This window comes from Dermacentor andersoni, chromosome 9 (genome assembly GCF_023375885.2).
Source record: "Dermacentor andersoni chromosome 9, qqDerAnde1_hic_scaffold, whole genome shotgun sequence".
In the NCBI taxonomy this organism is placed as follows: domain Eukaryota; kingdom Metazoa; phylum Arthropoda; class Arachnida; order Ixodida; family Ixodidae; genus Dermacentor; species Dermacentor andersoni.
Genome location: NC_092822.1, coordinates 35,292,911 through 35,304,989, shown reverse-complemented (window position 1 = coordinate 35,304,989; position 12,079 = coordinate 35,292,911). Strand labels below are relative to the sequence as shown.

Genomic DNA, 12,079 nt, shown 5'->3' with positions numbered 1-12,079 from the left:
CGACTATCTTGTTACTGTAAAAGGGCAACTTAGTAATAGAGCTAAAATTATTTCCTCTTTATAGTGCCCCTCTAAAAGCCTGCAAAATATTTGTGCAGCGCATTTTTCTGTGGCCGGGTGGGATTCGAAACACGCGACCTCGTGTGCCCAGATGCGGAAAACACAGCAGCACGAGCCAGCGGTACCCCGTTCCCCATTTCACCGGGTGTGCACAACGCCAAAAGCGCACAAAGGGATCGATGACCTCGGAAAACCGCACGTTACAGAATGCGTTTCGAAGGGAGTTATCGAACTCTACACTCGGGACACTTTAAGCGAGGGGGGGGAGGCTTGATGACGAGCGCCACGGAGCGGCGACCTAGCAAACGAAACTGTAGGGCAACAGGGCAAAAGAAAAAAAAAGTTTGAGAATTCGCCTACCGCATTCGAAATACAAACACGGCGTGAAAGCGACTCGGGTCAATACACCGCAGTTACGCGCGCAAATACTCAGTCAACATTGCGGGAGCAGTCCGCGACGTCGCTAATAGCCTCACCGCTAGGTGGCGGCACGCGAGACACCGCTTCACGCCAAGAGCCTTGCTTTGATGCGTGTTTAGTCAGCGTCGTTCGACGGTCGAGTAACTTCAATCACGCGACTCGCCAACCGTAGCTTCGAATGCTGCGGCCGGCCTCATCCGGCTAAGCTGCTCGACGCTAGGAGGCGCTACGGCATAAAGACGCGTGCGCCACCTATGCTGAGTTTCATGGATCGCAGGCAACGATGAGAAGCCTACAGCCATAGAGTTTCTCCCTATAACACCTAGAGGAAAATATGGCGCCGCCGTCTATGGGAGTTCCCTAAGGAGCGCTGTTCCATCATGGGAATGACGGTATATGTGTCTGCGAGGCTTGTGTTGTAAGAGGTTTCGTCTAAAACGTGGATATGGCTACACAAATAACGCGTTCTTAGAGTAAAATCTTCATAAAATGTTTCCATTCACGCATATTACATCTTCAAGTGAAGATTACTCACCTACAATGCATAACCCAGCGAAGAAAAGCAAGAACAGACGACAAACTCTTCCAAAGCGAGCACGAATCTTTTCGTTTGTTCTACAACTTTAGCGGCCCGCTAATACTTATTACGTTTCATATAATTGTACATGCAATAACAACTTCCCATGGTTAAGCAAAACATGTTTTTGTGTGATAAAGCTAAAACAACTTTTTACGAGGTGTTTTACCAGAAAATAAGATCACTGTGACAGATGGAACGGTGCTTGCCTCGCTCTCCGAGAACGATGCCAATCCGAAGTCGCAATGCACAGGCATTCCTATGCATACCACAGCGCAGCAGCGCCACATTTCCCTCTAGGTAATATAGTGAGAAACTCTATGGCCGCGGCCGGCCTCATCTGTCTAAGCTGTCGGACGCTAGGTGGCGCTAGGGCAGAGAGATACGCGCGCCACCTATGCTGAGTTTTATGGATCGCAGGCAACGATAAGAAGCCTACAGCTTCCCTCACTGATCGCAATTACGGCAAAAAAAGAATATGCGCCACGTGTGAAACAAGGAAATAGGTACACACGCCATATTCAATTCGACGCAACGTTAAGTCTCATTCTACTTACGTCGCAAAATGTAAAGCAAGTATCATTACACAGAAGACGGCGCGGGACCCGATCCCATTCATCGCCGAGCGAGCGGAGTGACACGTTTCTGCGAGCATCGGCCGCGGCACACCGCTCGCGACCAAAACGTAGTGCGTCGCCTGTTGGAAGCGCAAAGTGGCAATGGCGTACAAATCATATGCGATCTGACGTATACAGCCTTGGGTCTACAAATTGCAGATGTGATATACGCAATACAAAGTAGTCACCTCGTGTACTAAGCGTCGCGGATCAGAAACAAGTGCGCAGCGAAACTCGCGAAGTGAGACTTGTATGCGACCGCCCTACTTGCGCGTAGCTTCCGCAGTGCAGCCAGCTAAGTACATGAAATGGATGAGTACTTCTTGGTGGGTTAGCTGGTGACGCATAACATAGACGAAGGAGAAACAAGGCGCGCCTCTCGGTTAGACACGATTATGAAACGGGGTTAAGCAGTCGAACGCCTTTATAACGAGGTGCTTGCAGGGCCTCCGAAAGCGTTCGTTATACCAAGGTCGATCCAAATAGGTCGCGAAGCTTCGGGCGAAAAGCGGTTCGGTACAAATTGTCACCGACATCAGCAAGGGTGGTTATGGGAGCAGCGATTGAAGCGCGACTATGTCTGGAGGGAACAAACATTGGGATAGAAAAAAAGCGGTTTTTTTTAATTCAAGCGAGACACAGTTAGATTCATTCAACGAAAATAATATTCCTGGTCAATTTTATATATTCGTGACGAGTCAACAAAATAAAAGTTCATTTTACTTTAGTATTATCAATAAATACATCTCTTTTCAGATACCGTCGTTACAGAGGGCGTTGGCGCCGCTGTCACTCGCAATGCAATGCAAGTCTTTAAATGTGCAGAAAGGCGCGCTCGTAAAGTTCACCTGTAGAAATACGCCCCCTTCCACGTTGCGCTTTTTTGCTTGTCGACGTTTGTCTGAATTTTGTGACGTGGGTAGCTTCATCGCTTCTTAACCTGTTCAGTCAAAAGGAGTGAGTTACGACCGGCAGATAATTGTTTAGTTGTTTCCGTGCGACTGCGCTGGGCTTGGCGGCCGACGATAGGACCAGCACTCTACGCCTAAAGCTTTCGTCAGCCTTCAAAGAAAGTATGTTCTGTGCAGGGGTGCGATTTCGACAGCCGTACGGCTAACTTTTTCCTGCATCGCTTTTCACGCTGAAAGCTGGAAACGCTCATCAAGTCAAATGGCGGGGCATTTGAATGTATAGTTCTAAAGGCACGCCGACAAAACAAATTTCGCGCTTTCGAAAACAAAATGACGTCACTTCTTTTTTTAACGGATATAGCGTCACATTATTTTTTCTACCGCCGGAAGTGTTCCCTCCACATACAGATGGCGCTAAGCCCCATGAACCGCCGATGAACGGCCATGTTTTGAACTCGTGGGCTTCTATGGAAGCTTCGCTACCAGGTATATTTACCTTGGTTATACTGCGTCACTTCTCTGCAAAAAGGGCGCGTACCGCATGAACTCGCAACAGAACCGAGACAGAATTATTCCTTCGTTACATCAGGTAATTTCGTTGTAGAGGCGGCGTTCGTCGCAGAAGAGGCGTTCCTCATACGTTCCAGAACAGACGATCACTTATGGCTCGGAGGAAGCGCGACCCGGAACTTTTTTACAGTGCCGCCAGAGGGGGCCAACGCTCCGGCCACACCAGTTGTACGCAGTGCACCGGAGACTGTATACAGAGAGCGTGCGCCAGCCAAACGCCAACGAGTGCCGGCTATAACGTGTTCCACAGGAGAGAGGAAGGCTCGCTCATCGCACGCTCTCCTAAGCCTACCGCGAGACTTTCACCAAAGGGGCACTAAAGAGAAAACATGAAGACTGAATTCTGGCGTTCTAGGCGCCGAAATAACGATCTGATTATGGGGCGCACCGTATACAGTGGGCTCCTTAACGAGCACCTATACATGCAGAGTATATTAGACGGGAGCCTAGTTAGCCCCCCCCCCTTTTTTTTTTTTTTTTGCTGCAGGACGGACTACGCTTTAGTTTAAACGAACAAATGACAGCACCTAGCAAGCTGCGAGTATTTCTTCTGCGGCCCCCACAGCGGCTCATACACGAGAAGATACCCTTCTAAATCCGCGACGTCCCACTGGCGTATACCAGCAGTGGGATACAGATGCGAAAGCAACGCCCCCCCCCCCCCCCCCCCCCCTCACTATATATATTGGCAGTTTCTGCTTCACTATTATCCTAGTAATCGTGTTCTTACCCCAATAATATCCAAAATAAGTTTACGAGGGATATATTATCATTATATGTACTGATTTAGCGTATCTCCTTACAGTGCCGCTTTCAGTCGGCGTCGCGCGGAGTGCGATTAGATTCGGGGTCCAATCAGAAACACATCGATCCAACTACGCCAGCTCACAGCTCTACTTGGGCGGACGGAAGTTGTGAAATGGCGGGACAGGCGTGAGCGGGCCCGGTCACGTGAGCTGCATGGTCGCGCTTTCGATTGGCTCCTTGCTAGCAATATACCCAGAGTCGGTACTTCAGTACTGTCGGTACGCCACGTCATTTCGAAACCGAGTAAAGATTTTCTTTTCTCGTCCGACAAACAGCGACAGGTCATCGACCTCTATATTAGGTTCGGGTCGACTAGGGTTGGCAGTCTCTTAAGCGAGAGGAATCCGCGTTTCCCTGTCGGCATGATTACACAGTTTGATAGTTAGTTTGTACGGTATACGTCCTTTCTTTCTTTCTTTCTTTTTTTTTTTGACGAGGTATTGAAACACCATATTACACACCAGCACCGATACGGGCTCTTGAAGCTCTAATTCAAACACAATGTGCTAGCGACGTTTATGTAATAGCACGAATATTCTCGTCGAAAGGCTAGGTCACGATAAATTAATCATATTTTTTTACTACCGACAGTTTAACCACTTGGCATCATCATCAAAGCAGAATACGGTCGCTCTAATTGTAACCTTGTGCGCTTTGGTTAAATTAAGCGCCACGATGGCTCCACCAGAGACGAATTGATTAGTCTGACAGTTAAAGGGTTGGAAAGCAGTGGAGAGATTGACAGATTTGGGGTCGCCGCTACAGACATACAGGTACAACTGCACAATATGGAGGTAAAGGTTTTAATGAACAGGCGAAAGACCAATGAGAGCGAGACAAAATGGTACACTGCTGTGCGCATATGTAATACCTCATTAGCTTAACCAGTCTAGGTGACTGCCGGCACCCCAACCCGTTTTTGAAGAGGAAGCTTTAGCTCAGGGGCCCCTGCATAAATACATGAGACAGGAGAAATCGGCTTTCTCGGCAACCACTGCAACACATGTAATTAGGTTTGTTGCACTTATAGGAAAAAGTTAAAATCTAGCGAAATTTGGTAGCGAATTTTCGATCTGGACCGCCAGTACTTTAATAAAAATTGTTCAAAATTGCTAATCTTCAGAAAACGAAACTATCAAGTTTTCAGCTAACTCGGCACTGACAAACGATATCACGATTTTGTAAATTGCATCTAATAGTGCATCTAAAGCGGACAAGATTACTGTGTTATACAGGGCTCTCCACTTATATGCGAGTAGGCCTTTTTTTTTGCAAACGATTGTAAACCTCGTAAACGATTCAATAAATTCACGTAAAATATAAGCTGGTGTATCAAATTTATCCGCTTTGCATGTCCTAACGGTGTAGTTTACAGAACTGCGATATCTTTTTTGGAGCAGAGCTACGAATGTGTAAACTCTGTGCTTCCCTTCTTATTTTTCAAACTTACCAATACTTGAAAATTTGTTACACGAATATCAGACCCTGAATTGTAATTTCGCTTCCAACAATCACTTGAATGTAACTTTCGCTCTCAAATAGAAAGATTCATTAAAATCGGCCCAGTGGTTATCTCAGAAAACCACTTCTGCGCTTGCCATGTATTTGAATAGGCGACATCGGAGTTGGGCCGGATATAAAGCTTCCTTTTAAATGGGATGCCATTAGACGTCATTGTCATCTCCCGTATACCGTGAACGCTAATAGTTGATGGACAGGCTAAATGACTACAAAATAAAAAAAGAAAAGGAAGAAAGGAAACCAGAATCTCAAGACAAACACACATGACGGGTAGGGTCAGCGGTATTTGCGCAGTGAACGACGTTTTACAAAAGATGTTGCACGCCTACGTAAATATTCTTGTAACGTTGATCACTGGATGGTACAATCAAGGTCCACCAATGCCTATAAGAAATAGCAGTCGAGGTGAAGTCTAATTATACCGACAGTGCCATTTATTTAACCGACAACACACACACACGTGCGCGCACTCTGTCGTTCCGCCGCTCAAACCAACGCGCACTGGCCGCTTCATGACGAATGAACGCAACCTGAAATATTAGAATCGATCCGCCGGTCATTCTATATAGCTCACGACAAACAACACGTGATCTGCATTTTTCATTCCGAAAGCCTCGTCCCCGTTTCCAGTATAATTACGAACGCGCCGGCGTTGGCAAACACTGAGCGGTCTTCTCGATGGCAGCGCCTGACCCCGCTTTCCCCTGCGGCCCACGCTTACACAAACGCCCGCCCCTAGAGTCTAGCAGTACTACGCTCTCGGCCCAACACAATCCGTGGCCTGTCGTACTAGCAAACACTTTTTATCCTCGTCAACGTACAGCGTAATACAGCGAACGCAATAACACACCGGGCTGCATTCGAAACAGGGCGCAGCAGAAGTTCCGCCGTCTGCAACGCCCGCATGGACAGCTGCGAGCGCGGAAGCAGAAGCCACGCCAACCAACCAAACCACCAATCGCGCGACGGAAAAATACTCGACGCGACGCCCTCCACCAGCACGGCAACCAGCGCGAAAGCAGAGCATAAAATGTCGCAGTGGCGAAAGCAAGCCTAGCACGGCGAGAAGAAAAAAAGCCGGCACGCAGATAGCGCACGAACTACCACGTCACCTGTGGAGCGTGAGATAAAACTAGCAGACGACCAAAACTACCACAGATAGAAAAAAGTCGCTCTGTTTCTCGCCTCACAGATGGCGCGCGAGTTAGCTAACTAGGGAAAGCTAGGGAAGCTAGGGAAACGACGGAACATATTTTATTAGAATGTGAGGACGTCTACCCAGCGGTCGATTTAGGCACCACTGGCCTCCTTGAAGCCCTTGGGTTCAGCGGGAGCAGTGGTAAAGCAAACAGGTCCGCAATAGACATCAGTAAGAGGCGATTGGAGGATTGGTGGAAGAAAAGTAGGGAAACGACAAAAGACGGAGACGTACAAAAGCACAGTTCGCAATAGGGTATCAGAAAATTTGGACGTGGTAGTTCATAGTGTTTTTTTTTTTTTTTTTTCATTGGTGAACATAGGTAGGATATTAGGCAGCATAGTAGTAAGAGCTTGGTGGCGCAAGCCACCGCCCCGTTCCAAAGGGGACGCTCATAACATCCATCCATCCATCCATCCTAAGCATCAGCCACGAATCACGGCCTCGGATGTTGAGGCGTAGCAGTAGTTGCGCAATTGAATGGGAGTGGGGGGGGGGCTCTGCTTTGATTAGCGACTGTGTAGCGCGAATTCGCTCTCGGTAGTCGATGTTTTACGCTGCTGCGCCAACGTGGGAGTTGTAAGCGCGAACTAAACACGAAGGGGCAGGCGTGGCGGGGTAAGGACCCAACAGGACCTCACACGCGTGAAAACCGCAACAGGCGACCGCGATCTCTGGTGGTCTCAGGGCGCGGTTTTGTTTTATTTTTATCTCCCTCTATCGCGAAGCACGACGCTGCTTTCAAGCAGAGCCAAACCAAGCCAACGGCGAAGCCATAGCCGACGCCCAAGTAGAGAATACTGGGGCAAAAAAGGAACCGGCGACGCCGGGGCGAAACATCACCATCTTCCCGCATATTTTAAAGCGATCGATCGACACGAACTCCCCCCCCCCCCCCCCGCAACCTTCCCCCATCCACAACGCTTCCACACCAAAAGCAGCGGCAGCAGTTCGCACGAGGAAATGCTCCTCTTCTCCGACGCGAGCGTTCGCACACCCACATCCAAACGAGAATGTTTTTTTTTTTTCTTTTACATTTTCGTGCCTCTTCCATTATTAATTCGCCCACTCCCAACAGAGCGCGCGCGATCCGCAGCCAAGCGTTCTTCCATTTCGTTTCGACGTGCAGCAGCATTGCCGAGCAAATATATTATTTTCTACTTTTTTTTTACTTCATCATGTTCCATGCCGCGGCGGTTAAAAACAGCGACGGGTACTTTAGATCCTGTAGCACCTTCGCGCTAACAGCAGTCCGAAACGCAACGAACGTGGTGCGTGAAGACGGCGTTGGTAGAAGAGGCGCGCGAAGCGGACGCCGGCCACCACATTCCGCACAGCAGAAACACGAGAAACGGGAGGGAGGATGGACGGAACAAGAAAAAAAAAAGAAGAAAGAAACATGGCAGTAACACAATTTCAGAGCATCCAGATAGAAGAAGAGGTCTCAGTGTCCGCTTCCTCCAATGGCCGTCGTCGTTGAACCGCCTCCCTAAACTACTCCCTCGAAAACCCACGCAACCAGTTCTCGTTTCCACTCACGCGAACAGCGAGCGGAATGGAAGATCAGAGAGAAAGGAAAATAACAGAACGACGACGAAACACAGAGCGCGCGCGATGAGAGAGAGAAGTGAATTGACTGGAAAGGAGGCAGCGGAGAAGGAGGAAAGGGGGGAGGATCTATAAAAAGAATAATAGAGGAATACCAGCGGGCGTCCGACGGAAGCCGGGCCGGCCAGCAGAAGAGAACTAGGCCCCACTGGCAGCACCAAACAACGACGTCGTCAACGACAACGCTATAAATGATTAAATCGATACAAACGTGACGCGATGTGCCTAGTACCACGAGGCACGCGAGCTCGCCTTCCGAAAAAACAACCCCGGAACGACTGCTACGACGCGTTGTACGCGGAGAGAGAGGGAGAGAATGAGAACAAAAAGAAAAAGTGTGGAAAAGAAGATGGACGGAATGAAAGAGGCTACCATAAGATACATTGTAGCAGCGCGGCGCCGTTCGCGCGGAGGAAACTGAAAGAGGAGAACGAAAAAAAAAAAAGAAAAAACAACAGAAGGCGAGCAGCGTCCGACCGACGTACACAGACACACACACACACACGGAACGAAATATGACTGCCTGCGCGTAAAGCAATGTTCCGTCTGTTCTTTTAGTTTTGTTTCTTTTGCTAAATAAAAAAAAAATAGAAACAGGGAAATGAAGGGAATAGCTGAATGTGCGTGCGTATATAGGCTCTTCCATTCGAGCAATCTATCATAAGAGAGGCAGTGTGCAGAGCTGGTTGTTTACTTTCCGTTTCTACTCGACGTTCGCTCCCACTCTTTCGTTTCATTTGTGCCTCTTTCTTCGTAACTTCTGTTTTTATTTTTGCAAACCAAGCTGGCGCCGCACGCGCCCCGAAAACCTCGACGCCGGAGGTTTGTCGTAAGGTTACGGCAACGCAGCCATGACGACTTCCTAGCAGCGCGCAGTTACACTGGTTATACAAAGGGCCGCCCTCCGACAGGCCTCTGGCTACGTTTTCGAAACCTCGCACCGCAAGCCAGTGTATGACGCCACTAGTTTGACATCAAAACAGTACGGCCCCCAGAACCGTCGCAAAAAAAGAGCAAAAGACACAACTCGTTCCGTACGCTGTCTCCTCACCCCGCCTTCCCAAAGAAAGTCCACGGGGTCAACGGAAAACAATCGCTCGGGGAACTGGCACGTTGTGTATGCGCGAACACAACTTGTTCACGGCCCGGAAAGCAAGTCCGTGCTTTGATGCAAGTCAGCGCGCAAAATCAGCACTCCTCGTTGCACACTGCGCGATGCCGTAACCGTACCCCTCTACCCCCCGGTAGTCCAAAGCAGCGGCACGCAATCTCGGTTTCTCGAGCTCTCGCTGCCCGTCGCAAAGGCGAACGGAAGGGCTCCGAAAGCGTTGACTGTTAACACCGCCCGATCCTTTTACAGCGCTTCTTTCTTTTTTTTCGTTTATTTTGCGCTTCTCTTTTCCGTCCTTCGCGAGCACGCGGCTTCCGCAAGCGGGCCAACGCCGCCGACGTCCCACGAGCGATTCCAATCGTGACAGCTCGCGGCACGGTACTACGTGCGATCGGCCCGAGCACGCCAGGCGCACGGGCCAGCTCGCGACGCAAACTAGCACGTCCTTCTCGTTTCCACGCAACGCAGCGCCGACCAGCAACTATCTAAACCAAACCCCGGCCCGAGCGGCGGCGAACTTCCTCTCTCGAGGAGAGCGCGCCTTCGAGCGGACGAGCTGGCTGCAAGCAAGCGCTAAAGAAAAAATCGGGCCAGCGCAGCGGCGAGCAGCAGCAAGAAAAATGTCCAAAACGCGCCCTTTTAGAAACCGAACTCGACCGTACACGGCGCGCAGCGCACGAGAACGCGGGTCCCAAGAAGCGTTCCTCGCGCAAACGGCTTCGATTCTCGCGTTCGCATCATGGCTGGTGGCGTGAAGGTTAGCGCTGGGACTCGCCGGGCGAACCAAAACGCGATCCCGGGCGAATAAAAAGCGATTACTAAAAATGGAGTAACCAAAATATTTCGCTCCGGAGGGCGCCTCGGCGGCGCTGGGTCGCTGGAGAAGAGCAAGAAAAAAAACGTGCGAAGCACGACAGGCTTACCGGTTCCGGCGTCACCGATGCTCCTCCCGGCACCTCCCGTTCGACTCGGTCGACGCATTTGTAACGAAACTAAGCCATGGCGATGCACGAAAAACAGGGCTAAATTATCCGGGACTCGCTAACGCAAACCTTAATAATGGATGCCGCCATCTTTAAACAACGTCAACGCGCCGCGCCGCCGGGAGTCGGAGGAACGGAACGTAACGAAAAGCAAGAAAAAGTGGGGGAGAGAACGTGAACTTGCTCGATGAGCGGCGCAGGGAACTGGCCCCGAAAGTTAGGGGGGCCCGCGCGCGATATTCGGTTTCGCGAAAAAGAAAAAAAAAAAAGAAAATGCGAGAGAGAGGGAGAGAGAGAGAGAAAGAGCGTGTTCGAAAGAAAACCTTGCTCTACCAAAACGTCCTACCTGGCCCGAGAGGGTGCGGGCAAATAAAAAATGCGGATTTGAAGGAATCGCGAGAACTCGCGCAGGGCGATGAGACCGGGGCGGCGCGGGTCGCATACGATTACACTTTTTTTTTTCTCTCTCTTGGTGGACCGCCCAGTTTCAGTTTCGGTTGGTGCGGGTGGCGTGTGCTTCGTTTGTGGTTTTGCTGTTTTTGTCACGCGTTTTCGACGGGCGGTTCTCGAATTGCCGCGTGCGATGTGAGGATTTATAGGAATGCCGGCTCTGCCCAGCGACTGCCGCGGCCTGTCGAAATCCATAGTTGAACGCGCCTCGAAATTAGGATGCACGCGTGGGTCATAGGCGCGAAGGGCGATGGATCGCCAACTTTGACGTTCACGTTTGTACGAATGCGACCATTATGTAGCTTACGTCACGTGATTGTCGTAATGTCGTTGTTGCCGTGTGTCGTTGCAAACGCAGTGGGACTGACGCGTGTCTGTGTCGAAAATAATGCCGCTGTCACACGGACACTTTCGTTCGCGATCGAGCACCATCGGGGTCAAAATACTCGACCGCGATTGGCCCGGCCCCCTCGCAGCTTGCGCAAAGGAGCCAATCGCGACCGAGAAATGCGATCCCCGTTGGGCTCGATCGCGATCGAAAGGGCGCCGTGTGACGCGCATATAAGTTGCGTCGGATCACAGCTATTTCCATGATTTTTTTTTTTTTTCAGTAATGACAAATCATTTACCTCTGGCAATGGTTCAAGAATATTGAACCTGTACTGTGGCAACGCTTTACAAAGCATAGTTTCCCACAAAACGTTCCTTCGGAAATTCTATGCTACAAAGGAGGCGACGTGTCTCATAGACACACCAGTTTTAACCAGATTGTCATCAAGTGTGCGATGCGACACCCAGTGCGCGTTCTGCACATTGTTTTCATTGCTGGAGGCAGTTCAGCAGAAAGATCAGTGGAAGTGTGAAATTACCACCCTCTCAAGTTCGCTCAAGCATTAGCCGTAACTGAACATGTTTCCCACACTACAATTACGTAAATACCATCTTGTAAGGTAGGGGTGTGCAAATATTCTCAACTTTCAAATTATAGAATTGAACATTGCCCTATTCGATTCGGTCTTCGAATATAGGATATTTTAGTAGTAAATAAGAATACTTTGTGAAAAGTTCCCGAATAGTTCAAATCGCCAACTTTCAGTTGGCGATTTGAACTATTTGGGAACTATTTCAACTATCCCAACTTTTGGTTGGGATAAATTTCACCCTGGTGGTCATAGTAGACATAAAATAAGAAGTTACGTAGTTGGGTACGCCGTAAGATCACTCGTAGAACCAGACGTCTACAGCT

The 12,079-nt window shown here is 49.6% G+C and overlaps 1 long non-coding RNA gene across 1 annotated transcript in view; it reads right to left on the bottom strand.

Moving 5' to 3' along the window:
• Nucleotides 1–11,827, bottom strand: part of LOC129383887 (uncharacterized) — a 161,484-nt gene extending 149,657 nt beyond the window's left edge. The window contains exon 1 of the long non-coding RNA XR_008611713.2: nt 10,324–11,827. This is a non-coding gene — a long non-coding RNA (uncharacterized lncRNA). The remainder of the gene's footprint in view (nt 1–10,323) is intronic.
• Between the last annotated feature and the right edge of the window lie 252 nt (nt 11,828–12,079).